Source organism: Gracilinanus agilis, chromosome 3 (assembly GCF_016433145.1).
Source record: "Gracilinanus agilis isolate LMUSP501 chromosome 3, AgileGrace, whole genome shotgun sequence".
Taxonomy (NCBI): Eukaryota; Metazoa; Chordata; class Mammalia; order Didelphimorphia; family Didelphidae; genus Gracilinanus; species Gracilinanus agilis.
The window spans coordinates 114,055,714-114,070,402 of record NC_058132.1 but is presented as its reverse complement, the minus strand read 5'-3'; positions in this window follow the sequence as shown (position 1 = coordinate 114,070,402).

The window sequence follows — 14,689 nt, the reverse complement described above, 5'->3', positions numbered from 1 at the left end:
GTCAATCTAATAAGAAAAAGGAAAGAAGAAAACCAAATTGACAGTATTAAAGATGAAAAGGGAGACCTCACATCTAATGAAGGGGAAATCAAGGCAATCATTACGAACTATTTTGCCCAATAATATGGCAACAAATATAAAAATTTAGGAGATATGGATGAATATTTACAAAAATATAAACTGCCTAGATTAACAGCAGAAGAAATAGAATACCTAAATAATCCCATATCAGAAACAGAAATTGAACAAGCCATCAAAGAACTCCCTAAGAAAAAATCACCAGGACCTGATGGATTCACAAGTGAATTCTATCAGACATTCAAAGAGCAACTAATCCCAATACTATACAAATTATTTGATATGATAAGCAAAGAAGGAGTCCTACTAAATTCCTTCTATGACACAAATATGGTACTGATCCCAAAGCCACGTAGACCAAAAACAGAGAAAGAAAACTATAGACCAATCTCCCTAATGAACACAGATGCAAAAATCTTAAATAGAATATTAGCAAAGGGACTCCAGCAAGTAATTAAGAAGATCATCCACCATGATCAGGTGGGATTTATACCAGGAAGGCAAGGATGGTTCAACATTAGGAGAACCATCCACATAATTGACCATATCAACAGTTTAACCAACAAAAATCACATGATTATCTTAATAGATGCTGAAAAAGCCTTTGACAAAATACAGCATCCATTCCTATTGAAAACACTAGAAAGTATAGGAATAGAAGGACCCTTCCTAAAAATAATAAACAGTATATACCTAAAACCATCAACAAGCATTATATGCAATGGGGATAAATTAGAAGCCTTCCCAATAAGATCAGGAGTGAAACAAGGATGCCCATTATCACCTCTATTATTCAACATAGTACTAGAAACACTAGCAATAGCAATTAGAGAAGAAAAAGAAATTGAAGGTATCAAAATAGGCAAGGAGGAGACTAAGCTATCACTCTTTGCAGATGATATGATGGTCTACTTAAAAAATCCTAGAGAATCAACTAAGAAGCTTGTAGAAATAATCAACAACTTCAGCAAAGTTGCAGGATACAAAATAAATGCACATAAATCATCAACATTTCTATATATTTCCAACACATTAGAGCAGCAAGAGGTAGAAAGAGAAACACCATTTAAAATCACCCTAGACAATATAAAATACTTGGGAATCTATCTACCAAAACAAACACAACAATTATACGCAAACAACTACAAAACACTTTCCAAACAAATAAAACTGGATCTAAATAATTGGAAAGCTATTGGTTGCTCATGGGTAGGACAAGCTAACATAATAAAAATGACAATTTTACCCAAATTAATTTACCTATTTAGCGCCATACCTATCAAATTACCAAAAAACTTCTTTACTGAATTAGGAAAAACTATAATAAATTTCATTTGGAATAACAAAAGATCAAGAATATCAAGGGAAATAATGAAAAAGAATGTGAAGGAAGGGGGCCAGCAGTACCAGATATTAAACTATACTATAAAGCAGCAGTAATCAAAACAATATGGTACTGGCTAAGAGACAGAAGGGAGGATCAGTGGAATAGACTTGGGGTAAATGACATCAGCAAGACAGTGTATGATAAACCCAAAGAGCCCAACTTTTGGGACATGAATCCACTATTTGACAAAAACTGCTGGGAAATTTGGAAAACAATATGGGAGAGATTAGGTTTAGATCAACATCTCACACCCTACACCAAGATAAATTCAGAATGGGTGAATGACTTGAATATAAAGAGGGAAACTATAAATAAGTTAAGTGAACACAAAATAGTATACGTGTCAGATCTCTGGGAAAGGAAAGATTTTAAAACCAAGGAAGAGTTAGAGAAAATTACAAAATGTAAATTAAATGGTTTTGATTATATTAAGCTAAAAAGCTTTTGTACAAACAAAAACAATGTAGTCAAAATCAGAAGGGAAACAACAAATTGGGAAAACATCTTTATAAAAAAGATCTCTGACAGGGGTCTAATTACTCAAATATAAAAGGAGTTAAACCAATTATATAAAAAATCAAGCCATTCCCCAATTGAAAAATGGGTAAGAGACATGAATAGGCAATTTTCAGGTAAAGAAATCAAAAGTATCAATAAGCACATGAGAAAGTGTTCCAAATCTCTAATAATTAGAGAAATGCAAATCAAAACAACTCTGAGGTATCACCTCACACCTAGCAGATTGGCTAAAATGAAAGAAGGGGAGAGTGATGAATGTTGGAGGGGATGTGGCAAAATTGGGACATTGATGCATTGCTGGTGGAGTTGTGAACTGATCCAGCCATTCTGGCTGGCAATTTGGAATCATGCTCAAAGGGCTATAAAAAATGCCTGCCCTTTGATATAGCCATACCATTGTTGGGTTTGTACCCCAAAGAGATCATAAATAAACAGACGTATGAAAATATTTATAGCTATGCTTTTTGTGGTGGCAACAAACTGGAAAAGGAGGGTATGTCCTTCAATTGGGGAATGGCTGAAGAAATTGTGGTATATGCTGGTGATGGAATACTATTGTGCTCAAAGGAATAATAAACTGGAGGAGTTCCATGTGAACTGGAAAGACCTCCAGGAACTGATGCAGATCGAAAGGAGCAGAGCCAGAAGAACATTGTACACAGAGACTGATATACTATGGTAAAATTGAATGCATTGGACTTCTGTACCAGCAACAATGCAATGACCGAGGACAATTCTGAGGCATTTATGGTAAAGATGCTATCCATATTCAGAGGAAGGACTGCAGGAGAGGAAACATATAAGAAAAACAACTGCTTGAATGCATGGGTCGGGGTGGACATGATTGGGGATGTAGACTCAAAACTACCACACCAATGCAACTATCAACAATTTGAAAATAGGTCTTGATCAAGGACACATGACAAAACCAGTGGAAATGTGCGTTGGCCATGGGTAGGGGGAGCGAGGGGGGTGAAGGGGAAAGTAGGAGCATGAATCATGTAACCATGTTAAAAATGAATATTAATAAATGTTTAAATTAAAAAAAAATGTAAATGGTGAAACAGTAAAGTATTGGGCAGTGGTCACTATCTTCTTGGGGCCCAATAACCTGGTATCTCTTTTTTTTGGTAATGATAACTTTCAACTTCAGAGGCTACAAGAAATGTCTCAGGGGGATGGAGGAAACATCCTTGTTTTTGAAGCTTTTAAAAATCACTCATTCTTTGGATTGCTGTACATTGTTTTTATATCACTGTTGTTTCCTCATGTATGCATCCCCTTCCCATATTCAGAGAGCCATTCCTTATAACCAAGAATAAAAACAGAGGGAAGAAAAAACAGTTCATCACCAACAACTATATCAACTGAATCTCATTATATAAGCAATGTTCCCAAAGATGCACATATCCATAGTTTCTCTTCATGCCAAAGAGAGATTTTCCCATTTACTTATTGGCACCAAACTCAATTATTAAAATTACAGGAGGGCAGCTCAGTATATAGAGAGCCAGGTCTAGAGAAGGGAGGTCCCTCAATTCAAATTTAGCCTCAGATAATGCCAAGCCACATGATCCCAAGAAAGTCACTTAACCCCATATCCTAGCCCTTATACTTCTTCTGCCTTAGAACCTATACTTAAATGTCTATATTTGCTCACAGACTAGAGCACAGGCCAGAGAGTAGTAAACACATCTCTCTTTAAATCCTACCACCTTGGAAGAACTTAAAACTTATAGATCCTTAGAACAATCTCTGAAAACAGCTGGTAAAAAAAAATCTGAAGCGTAGGACAGTGACCTTTCTATCTCAGGAGCAAAGCCCAACTTTAACAGTTTTTTAAGTTAAAAATTAAGTAATAGGATGGAAAAATGATCAAACAACAACAAAAAAGATTATGTAAAATTATGATGGTGTCAAGCATGAAAATTAATTCTAAGTTGGTAACCAGAAGAACCAATTAACATTGGATTTTTAAAAGGAAGTGTTTCTATAATAAGTTTAAAATTGCAAACCACCTCACCCTCTGATTGAATTAAGAGTAGAGAAAGCCTGTTACTTATATGTAATAAAAACTACTTAAGGTAGTAGAATAAAGAAAATGTAGTGATGAAATTGGGCACTCTGCTGGTTTCTAAAGGTCTAGTGACTTCCTGATGTCCTAAAGATTGTCCTTTGACCAAAGTGAGGTCAGAGTCCTCCAGTGAGAAGGGCTTTAGAAACAGATATCATAAGGTGATAAATTTTGCTAGGGAGAGAAAGAAGGAGGCTTCTCTTCCAGGAAAACCAGAAGAGAAAGGTGAGCATTGGCCCAGCTCCTAGAGTTTAGCTCTCAACCCAGCCCTTGGAGGAGGCTTATGAAGGGAATGACCAGCCACATGTGGCTGTGACCTTTTCTTTCTCTGACCCACTTTTTATTATTTGATAAATAATTATAAATTATGACACAGTTTTCAGAGAATTTAAATGATAACCGAGGAAAGATCAAAATACAAATTCAAAAGAAGAGGATAGAGTCCACACTGCTACATGTATAGCCTCAAAGAAAAATGTGAATAGATTTCAGTCCCAAAAAACAATTCCTGAAAGAGCCCAAAAAGAAAATTCAAAATCAAATAAAAGAAGTAGAGGAAAAATGGGAATGAATGAGAGTGATGCAAGAAAATTATGAAAAAAGAGTCAACAATTTGGTAAAGCTACAAAAAATTGAAGAAAATAATATATTAAAAATAGAATGGGCTAAATGGCAAAAGAGGCAGAAAAATCCATTAAACATAATTTCTTAAAAAGTAGGATTGGGAATAGGAGGTATAAAAGCTCACTGAACAAAATAATTTCTTAGAAATTAGAATTAGGAAAGTGGAAGTTAATGATTCCATGATGCATCATGAAACAAGAAAACCAAATCAAAAGAATGAAAGAGTAGAAGAAAATATGAAATATGTCAGAAAAGCAACTGACCCAGAAAATAGATTAAGTGAAGATCATTTAAAAATTATTAGACTATCAGAAAACTATAATTTTTTAAAAGTCTTGATATCATCTTTCAAGAAATTATCAAGGAAAGCTTCCTTAATATTCTAGAATCAGAATCTGATACTGGCTAAGAGATAGAAGGGTATATCAATGAAATAGACTAAGAATAAATGACATCAGGAATCTAGTATTTGATAAACCCAAAGATCCCAGCCTTGGGAATAAGAACTCATTATCTGACAAAAGCTGCTGGGAAAATTTGAAAAGAGTTTGGCAAAAATTAGGTTTAGATCAATATCTCATACCCTATACCAAGATAAGTTCAAAATGAGTATATGTACTTAAACACAAACAATGATATTATAAGTAAATTAGGTAAACATAGAATAGTATATCTGTCAGATCTATGGAGAGGGGAAGAATTTGAGAACCAAAAACAGATAGAGAACATTACAAGATACAAAAAGTATAATTTTAATTATATTAAATTAAAAAAATGTTTGTATAAATAAAACCAATGCAACCAAAATTAGAAGGGAAACAACAAACTTGGGAGGAATGCTTACAATAAATTTCTCTGATAAAGGTCTAATTGCTCAAATATATAAAGAACTAAGTCAAGTTCATAAGAAACCAAGTCATTCCCCAATTGACAAATGTTCAAGCATTATGAATAGACAGTTTTCAGATGAAGAAATCAAAGCTATCAAAAATCATATGAAAGCAGGTATCTGGGTGGCTCAGTGGACTGAGAGATAGGCCTAGAGACATAGGTCCTAGGTTCAAATCTGGTCTCAGACACTTTCTAGCTGTGTGACCCTGGACAAGTCACTTAACCCCTACTGCCTAGTTGTACCACTCTTCTGCCTTGGAACCAATACACAGTACTGATTTTAAGGTGGAAGGTAAGGGTTTAAAAATATATATAAAAATGGTTTAAATCCCTCCTGATTAGAGAAATGCAAATCAAAACAACTCTGAGGTACCGTTTCACACATAGCAGATTGGCCAATTTGACCATAAAGGAAAATAATAAATGTTGAAAGGGATGTAACAAATTGGGACTAATTTATTATTATTATAAACTAATTGCTGGTGGAGTTCTGCATTGATCCAACCATTCTGGAAGGCAATTTGGAATTATGCCCAAAGGGCTTTAAAAGAATGCATGCCCTTTGATCCGGCAATACCACTACTAGGTTTATACTCCAAAGAGATTTAAAAAATTGGGGTGGACCTATTTGTACCAAAATTTTTAGAGCTGCATTTTTTGTTTTGGCAAAAAACTGGAAAATGAGAGGCTGTCCCTCAATTGGGGAATGGCTAAAAACAAACTGTGGTATATGATGAAATATTATTGTGCTATAAGGAATGATGAATGGCTTGATTTCTATAAGAACTGGAAAGACCTTCATGAACTGATGTAGAGTGAAATAAGCAGAACCAGGAGAGCATCATACATGATAACTGAAACACTGTGGGATGATCAAATATAAAAAATTTGCTACTAATAGCAATGCATCGATCCAGAACAATTCTGAGAGACTTATGAAAAAAAATGCTATCTACAGCTAATGAAAGAATGGTTGGAGAAGAAATGAAAAAGAAAACATGATTTTTCACTTCTTTATGGATTGCGGTTTTGGTTTTAAAAGATTATTTTATTATCTAAATGAATAATATGGAAGTAGGTTGTTTGTCAATGCCAGGAGAGAAAAGGGAAGAGGGGAGGGAGACAAAATGAATCATGCAACCATGGAGGGAAAAATTAAAATTAAAAAACTAAAAAATTATTCTAGAATCAGAGAGTAAAATAGAAATTGAAAGAATAAAAGATCACTCAGAAAGAGATGTCAAAATAAAAATTCCTAGGAAAGTTATAGACAAATCCAGCACTCTCTGGTCAAGGAGAGATATAGCAAACATACAATTCAAATATCATGGAGGCATAGTCAGAATAACACAAGATTTAGTAGTTTCCATATTAAAGAAGCAGACAACTTGAAATATGATATTCCAGAGGACAAGGAGTTAGGACTACAGCTAAGAATCACCTATCAAGCAAAAATGAGAATAATATTTGGGGGGGAAGGGGGGAGGGGAATGGACATTCACTGAAATAGATGATTTTCAAGCAATCCTGATGAAAAGATTAGAGCTGAATAAAAATTTTGACTTTCAAATAAATACTAAAGAGAGGAATAAAAAGGTAAATAAGAAAGAGAAATCATAAAACAAGTGTGAGTTGTCTATGATAGAATGCTATCTGAAAAAATAAAGTTGTTAAACTATAAGAAAGAGGAATACACTGGGAGAAGGGGGAATGGAGAGGGAGGATGGAGTAACATCTCAGATAAAAGAAGTACCAAAGAGATTTTACAGTGGAGGGGGGATAGGAGAATTGGGGTGGGGGGATGGCACTTAACCCTTACTCTCTGCAGAATTGACTCAAATAAGTAATGCATACACATTCGAGCTGGTTATAGAATTCTATCTTGCCCTACAGAAAAGTATGAAAGTAAGGGTATAAGAGAAATATTGGGGCTGATAGAAGAGAGGCTGGATTGGCAGAGGTGGCAATCAGATGCTTAGCTATTCTTAGCAATACAATGGGCAAAGTAAATTCAGAAGGACTTAAGTTGCAAAATATTATCCACTTCCAAAGAAAGAACTGATGAAGTCTGAAAGTAGATCATAGCATACCTTCTAAAATTTTATTTTTCTAATTTTTTATTATTGTTGCTATTGTTCTCTGTTTACTTTCTTAACATGACTAATATGAAAATATGTTTTGCATGACTACCCATTAAAAACCCACGTCGACATGGAATCTAGAAACCCCCAAACTTGTAGCCTAGAAATATTTGATGAACCCCTGTTTAGTTAGCTGGAAGGTGAAAGTCCTGGGTTTGACCTTATGAGTGATGGTTCTTCCCTGAGGGAAAGTCCAGCTTCACTAGTCTCAAACTAACAATAGGCCTTCCAGAAGTTTAGCTTAGGATGGCTAATTCCATCAGATGTATCTCTTTTGTATCTCTTTTGTCTCAATCATTTCTCCCATTAGGCCAAGGTCCTTTACCTAGCTGACCCAGTCTTTGGCTGGGTCTTTCCCTTTTGTGTCCATTGTAAGGCATCAACCCATCACTATTATTCCTTTTGGAAACTCCTCATTTTCCTTTGCTACCATTGTAAAGTCATTCAACTATCCTTCTTGTCTTTAGTCCCCATGTTCACCGGGAAAGGTGTTTAAGCTTCCCAACTTCAATGGCTCCTTGGAGTTGTGATCTAGCACTATGGCACTAGAGCACCCAGAGTTCAGTCCTCATATTCTTGTAGGTGTGTAGCTCACATCTCTGTGTAGGGGCCTACTCAGCCCTGTGGCCCCTGTCCTTAATTAAAGAGTGGCTTTTCTGACTATTTAATAATTCTGTGTTTTTTCCAAGTCAATACCTACATCAAATTGCTTGCCATCTAAGGGAGCAGGGAGGAAATTTGGAACTGAAAATTGTTTTTATGTAAAAAAGATTTTTTACGTGTAATTGGGGGAAAATAGAATATTTTAAAAAGAATGTGATAAATACAACAAGAACAAGAGAATAGGAATACAAATACACAATGTGAAGGACAACCCAGAAGAAGAAAAGCAAAACCCAAAAATATTAAAAGAAAATATGCTCACTCTGCAAACAAAACAAATGAATCTTGAGAACAGACTGCATAGAGACAACATACAGATCATAAGTCTTCCAGATGAACACAATAGGACTAAAAAAATCCTCAGAACCAAAATAAAGGAAATAACAAAGGAAAATTGCCTGGAACTTCTGAACATGGAAAATTAAATCTCAATTGAAAGAATTCAAAGACTGTCTCCAGGATATATAGTAGTTAAACTTAATTCAATTCAAAGACAATAAGTTCTTCAAACCACTAGGTAAAAGATGTTCAAATACATAGGAAAGCACTTTCAAAACCCCCCTCAACTCACTAAAAATAGGAGAGAATGGAATAATGTGTTCTGAAGAGAAATGGAATTCAGGATTCATCCCAGGTTTACCTAGTTTGCAAATTTGAGCTTAACCATGCAAGACATGATGGATATTCAATAAAAAGAAGAGTTTGCAATGTTTTCAGGAAGTCAGAACTGAAGAGATTATTTACCTTTAGATCATTATAAACAACAGAATGGCAGAAGTAGTGAATAAATGCAGGTAGTGAAAGCAGCAACACATTAACAACAGAAAGACCAGTAAGAGATTTCATAAGAAATGTACAGGAAGAGACAAGAATGAAAGTAGAAGTCCTTGTAGAGATAAAAGTGAAGAAGAAGATGGGGGTCATTATGGACAGAACCTGGTGACATCTTGCTTAGATATAAACATTTCTTTTGTGGGTCTGCATAACAGAATAGGAAGCTACATAAAAAGGCAAAAGGGAGCAGAAAGATAAAGAGGAAGGAGTTATGGACCAGAGTCTTGTCAACGTGGAATCTAGAGACCCCAAACTTGTGGCCTAGTGACATCTGATGAACCCCAAGTTTTAGGAAAAGCTTGTAGGTTGGAGACCCCCAAAGCTTATAATCTGTTCCCTGTCCTGTGAGAATCCACCCTGAAGGAAATCTCAGGCTAGCAATTGCAGACTGAATAATGGACCCCAGGGTCAAAGCTAAGTGATTCTTTTGCCTTAGAAGCTTCTCCCATTGTACCACATCCCCTTTTCAGGGATGGAACTCAGGACCTTCAGCTTACAAGACTGACAAGCTACCTACTGTGCTAAAGAGCCACTTAGCTTTAACCTAGGGTCCACTATTCAGTCTGCAACTGCTAGCCTGAGATTCCCTTCAGGGTGGATTCTCACAGGAACAGATTACAAGCTTTGGGGGTCTCCAACCTACAAGCTATTCCTAAAACTTGGGGTTCATCAGATGTCACTAGGCCACAAGTTTGGGGTCTCTAGATTCCTTGTTGGCAGTCTAATCAAAGATTATTAAATGAGGGGAAGTTAATCTCTGAATTCTCTGAAAAAGAAAAATCTAAAGGGGAATGTATGAAGAGGAGGAAAGAAAATTGTAAAATAAGGAAAAAACATTTCTCAAATGAACAAATGATCAAAGGATGTGAACAGACAATTCTTAGATGAAGAAATCAAAACTCTCCTTAGTCAGATAAAAAAATGCTCCAAAGCACAACTAATTAGAGAAATTCTAATTAAAACAACTTTGAGGTACCACCTCATACACACCAGACTGGCTCACATGACAAAAAAAGGAAAATGATAATATTAGAGGAAATGTGGAAAAAATGGGACATTAATACACTGCTGGTGGAGCTATGAACTGACACAACCATTCTGGAGAACAATCTGGAGCTATCTATGCCAAAAGGGCCATAAAACTTTACATTTAATTATAAGATTTAGACTGAGTTTGACTAAATATAAGAATTAAAATAATTGAATTGGGTTCACCGTTTATAAAAATAATTAACTTCTCCAGTCAAAATGACTGTAAGCAACTTTTATTTACAACAAGGTAGAGATATTAAAGTGGGAAACATAGGAAAGAGGTAGAAAAATCACATAGCTACATAGATCTGATGAATTCCAAGTTTTAGGACTAGCTTGTAAGTTGGAGACCCCAAAGGTTGTACTTGTTCTCTGTTCCTGTGAGAATCCACCCTGAAGTGAATCTCAGGCTAGCAGCTTCAGACTGAATAGTGGACCCTGAGGTAAATGACAATGCCAGTTAGGTGGGACTAAACATAAGCCAAGTGACTCTTTTTGCCTTAGAAGCTTCTCCAATTGTACCACACCCCCCTTTTGGGGATCAAACTCAGGACCTTCAGCTTACTAGATGGACACGCTGCTTACTGCACTAAATCACATGGTTAATTTTAGCAAAGTAGCATGAAATAAAACAAACCCATATAAATCAATCGCATTTTTATATATTACTAACAAAGTTCTACAAAGAGAGAAAGAGATACTCCATTTAAAATAACCACAGAAAGAATAGAATATCTGGGAGGATATCTGCCAAAACAAACCCAGGAAATACACAAACAAAATTATAAAACACTTTTTACACAAATAAAGTCAGATCTAAATAGGTGAAGAATAATAGGGAAATATGATACAGTCAGATGTAACTAAGCCAGTTTTATTATTTATTAAATATTTATTAGCAAGTAATTATTAAATTACCTGCCATGTGCCAGGAACTATGCTAAGTGCTATGGATAAAAAAGAAAAAAGACAAAGGCAAAAAGCCAGTACTCTTTGCTCTAAAGGACGTGATAGTCTGACAAAATAAATGACATTCAAACAACTATATTCAATATAAATGTACACGTATGCAGTTGTTGTATGGGTGTTGAGATAGCTAGATAATGAAAATCTTGTTTTATGAAATCTCAAATTTGCCTCTGTCCCATGGGAACTTACTTTCAAGAAACTCCCAGACTGACCCTGTCCCAAACTGAACAATAAGTTATCAAACACCCATTAGGCACCCATGTAGCACTCTGAATAAAAATGATAGTCTTAAGTGCTTCCTTTGGTTCTCTTATTTTCTTTAGGTCTCTCCCAGATAACCTTGTCTCCAGTAAGACCTCTTTCCCAAATCACTATTTAACCAGGCAGTTGTTTCTCTTTGGTTATATTCCCTCAGGTATAAATAGAACCCCAACTTCTTTAGTTGGAGGAAAATTCCCATTTCTGGTGTTTTCCAAGAAACATTTGTTCCCCAGAGTCTTAGAGCTTGGCTTGGTGTGGTATTGGCATGTGTGAGTGTGATTCTGTGTAGTGGTCATAAGAACATTGTTTTCCCTTGTCCCGATTAAGGACATGTTCTTTGATTCTGCTGTCAAATTTAAAAAAATAGAACCACTAAAGTAGTTAGAAAGAACAAGTCTTTAATCAGGACAAGAAAGAAAAAGCTCAGGACCTGGCCACAACAGAGTCAAGTGCTAAATACTACACAAAGTCAAAGCTCTGGGGCTCTGGAATCAATGTTTCTGGGGGGGAAACCCCCACCAAAGAGATTTTCCAGATGGTAACAGAACTTGGCGGGGTCTGATTTATATTTTGGGGAAATGTAAGAAGACAGGAAAGAAAAACTGATTAGCTTTACCATGGACACAAGGAGTCCAGGGATGGATGTTTGGGAGAGCCAGATCCTTTACAATGGATACAAAAGGATGATTCCAGCTCTGGGCTTGGATACCTGGGAGAATTCTCTGTTACAAGAGGAGAAACTTCTAAGACAAAAGAGATTTGATTAGGTCTACCAATTCTACCTAAACTGACATCATTAGGTATTTTAAGGTTTGTTGTTCAGTCTGAGACAAGGTCAGTTGGGAACTTCCCTTAAAGCAAGTTCACAAGGGACAGGGACAAACCTGTGGGTTCCATAAACACAGTTGACATTGCTTTGGTGGTTCTGTTTTTTCAGACTGACAATAGATAAAGTTCTCCATCCACATATAAACTTTTATCTATAGATAGAGATATCTGTTGACAAATAGATCTCTATCTCTCTCTTTCAAAAGGAAGATCATAAGATTAAGAAGGAATGTGTATAATTTATAAAACTGTAATGTACAAAGTATGACCTGAATTATTGGCCAAAAGATCAGTCTTCTATAGCTGCCTTTCAGGATTCTCAGGTACCCTGAGGAGTGTCAAAGTGCTTCTTTTCTCCATGCCATTGGTTCAATCTCCCACAGACTACATTTCTCTCTTCCTACCATTATATGACATTCTCTAGTATCTCAGTTTAATTTAACCACTTAGTAAGTCAAATAAGAAACACTGATGTCAACATCAATACAGCTTATTAAGGATCAGGCACTGTGCTAATCACCAGGAATACAAATATAAAATATAAAAAAGGAAGATGGTCCTGGCCTTCAACAAGTTTACAATTTAATGGAAGGAAACAATACACAAAAGAAAGTGAAAGAGGAGAGTGAGAGTTAGAGCACAGGAGTTAGAAAAGCCTAAAGGAGTACAGTCAAATGGGAAATGGAGAGATACTCTTAAATGGAGGTTTGGAGAAAAGTTCTTTACTCTTTTATCAATTATCTTTTAGAGAGAGAGATTTATTTTCAAAATACAGTAATAGCAAAAGCAAATCTATTTCCTACTCAGAAGTACCTCACCTGACACACCTTATCCCTTATCAATTGGCCTTAAGAAAGCAGCATTGACTTTGAAGACATAGCAATAACAAAAGTATACATACCACAACAGATTTGAAGGCTTGGCAGAAGGAGAATTATTAGAGATAAAGTTGAAAAGACTGGCTAGCACCATATTATGGAGGGCCTGGAATAGCAGGAAAAGAAACCTGAAACTTTTTTGGTACATAACAGTGATTAAGAGAAGGGTCTTGAGTAAATTAATTCTATCAGCTCCATGCTAAGGAACAAGGAAGTGTTCTTGTGACACTTAGACTTAAGTGACACTTAGAAGAGTTCTACTCCCACCTTTTAATATCCAACTAACAAGAAGNTATTAATATTTTCTCCATTGCATTCTTTAGTCTGGAGAATTAACACAATAATAAACAAAGTCCTGCTATGTAATATTTGCCAATTTCCAAAGTGTAAATGTTCACAATTTGCACTCTCTAGTAGCTAGGTGGCACAGTGGATAAGGGCATCAGGTCTGGAGCCAAGATGATATGAGTTCAAAATCATCCTCAGATACTTTCTAGTTAGTTGTGTTACCTCAGTTTCTTTATCTGTAAAATGAGCTGTAGAAGGAAATGTCAAACTACTGCAGTATATTTCCCAAGAAAACCCCAAATGGAGTCACATAAGGTAGGACACCACTGAAAAGGACTGAACAATAAAATCTGATAGGTGCTGGCCCCATCATACCCCTTGAACCTTTTTGTTTCACAGATGACAAAGTCACAGAATTTCATAACATAAAAGTTGGAAGAGACCTCAGAAGTTATTTAATATAACATAACCAAAAGAAATCCCCACTATTAAATACCCAATAAATAGTAGTCTGTTTCCTGCTTGAAAAGCTTCTAGGAGATGAATTCTGCCATGCTGTGGACAGCACGTTCCACTTAAGAAGAGTTCTAAAGGGTCGGAAGTTTTTTATGACACGGAACCTCAGTTTTACCTCTGTAGCATCTATGCATGATTTCTGACTTTGCCTTCTGGGGCCAAACATAACAACTCTAACCTTTGGCGTATCTGATCTTCAAATATTTGCAGTCAGCTATTATGTTCTCCCTCTGACCCCTCTTCCCACAGTCTTTTCTTCTCCAGGCTAAAGAACCTAAAGTCCTTCATCTAATCCTCATATTAGTGGGACTCATTGCCCTCCATCACCCTAAAAAGAGCCTTGAGAGGTAAAATGCTGTGGTCAAAGTCACAATGAGTTGCAAAGTTGAAAATTGAAGCCTTTCTGTATATTGCCAGAGAAATTTTTTTTCTTTCCTTTTCAAGATATAAACCTGGAGAGATCCTGTTTCATTTCAAGGAATAAATCATTCTTCAGTGAGGATATCTATTCTGGTGGAGATTCTCCCAAGACTTAAATCACTTCTTTCTTTGTTAAGTATCACATCAAAGCAGACCTGCCTATTCCAGAACCATCTCCTATGTCTTGGTTCAGGTTTTAGCAAATCAAGTCATCAAACATTTATTAAGTGCCTACTGTGTGCCAGGTTCACATTAGTCCTCAAGAGGCAGGAAATTCCTATTCCAT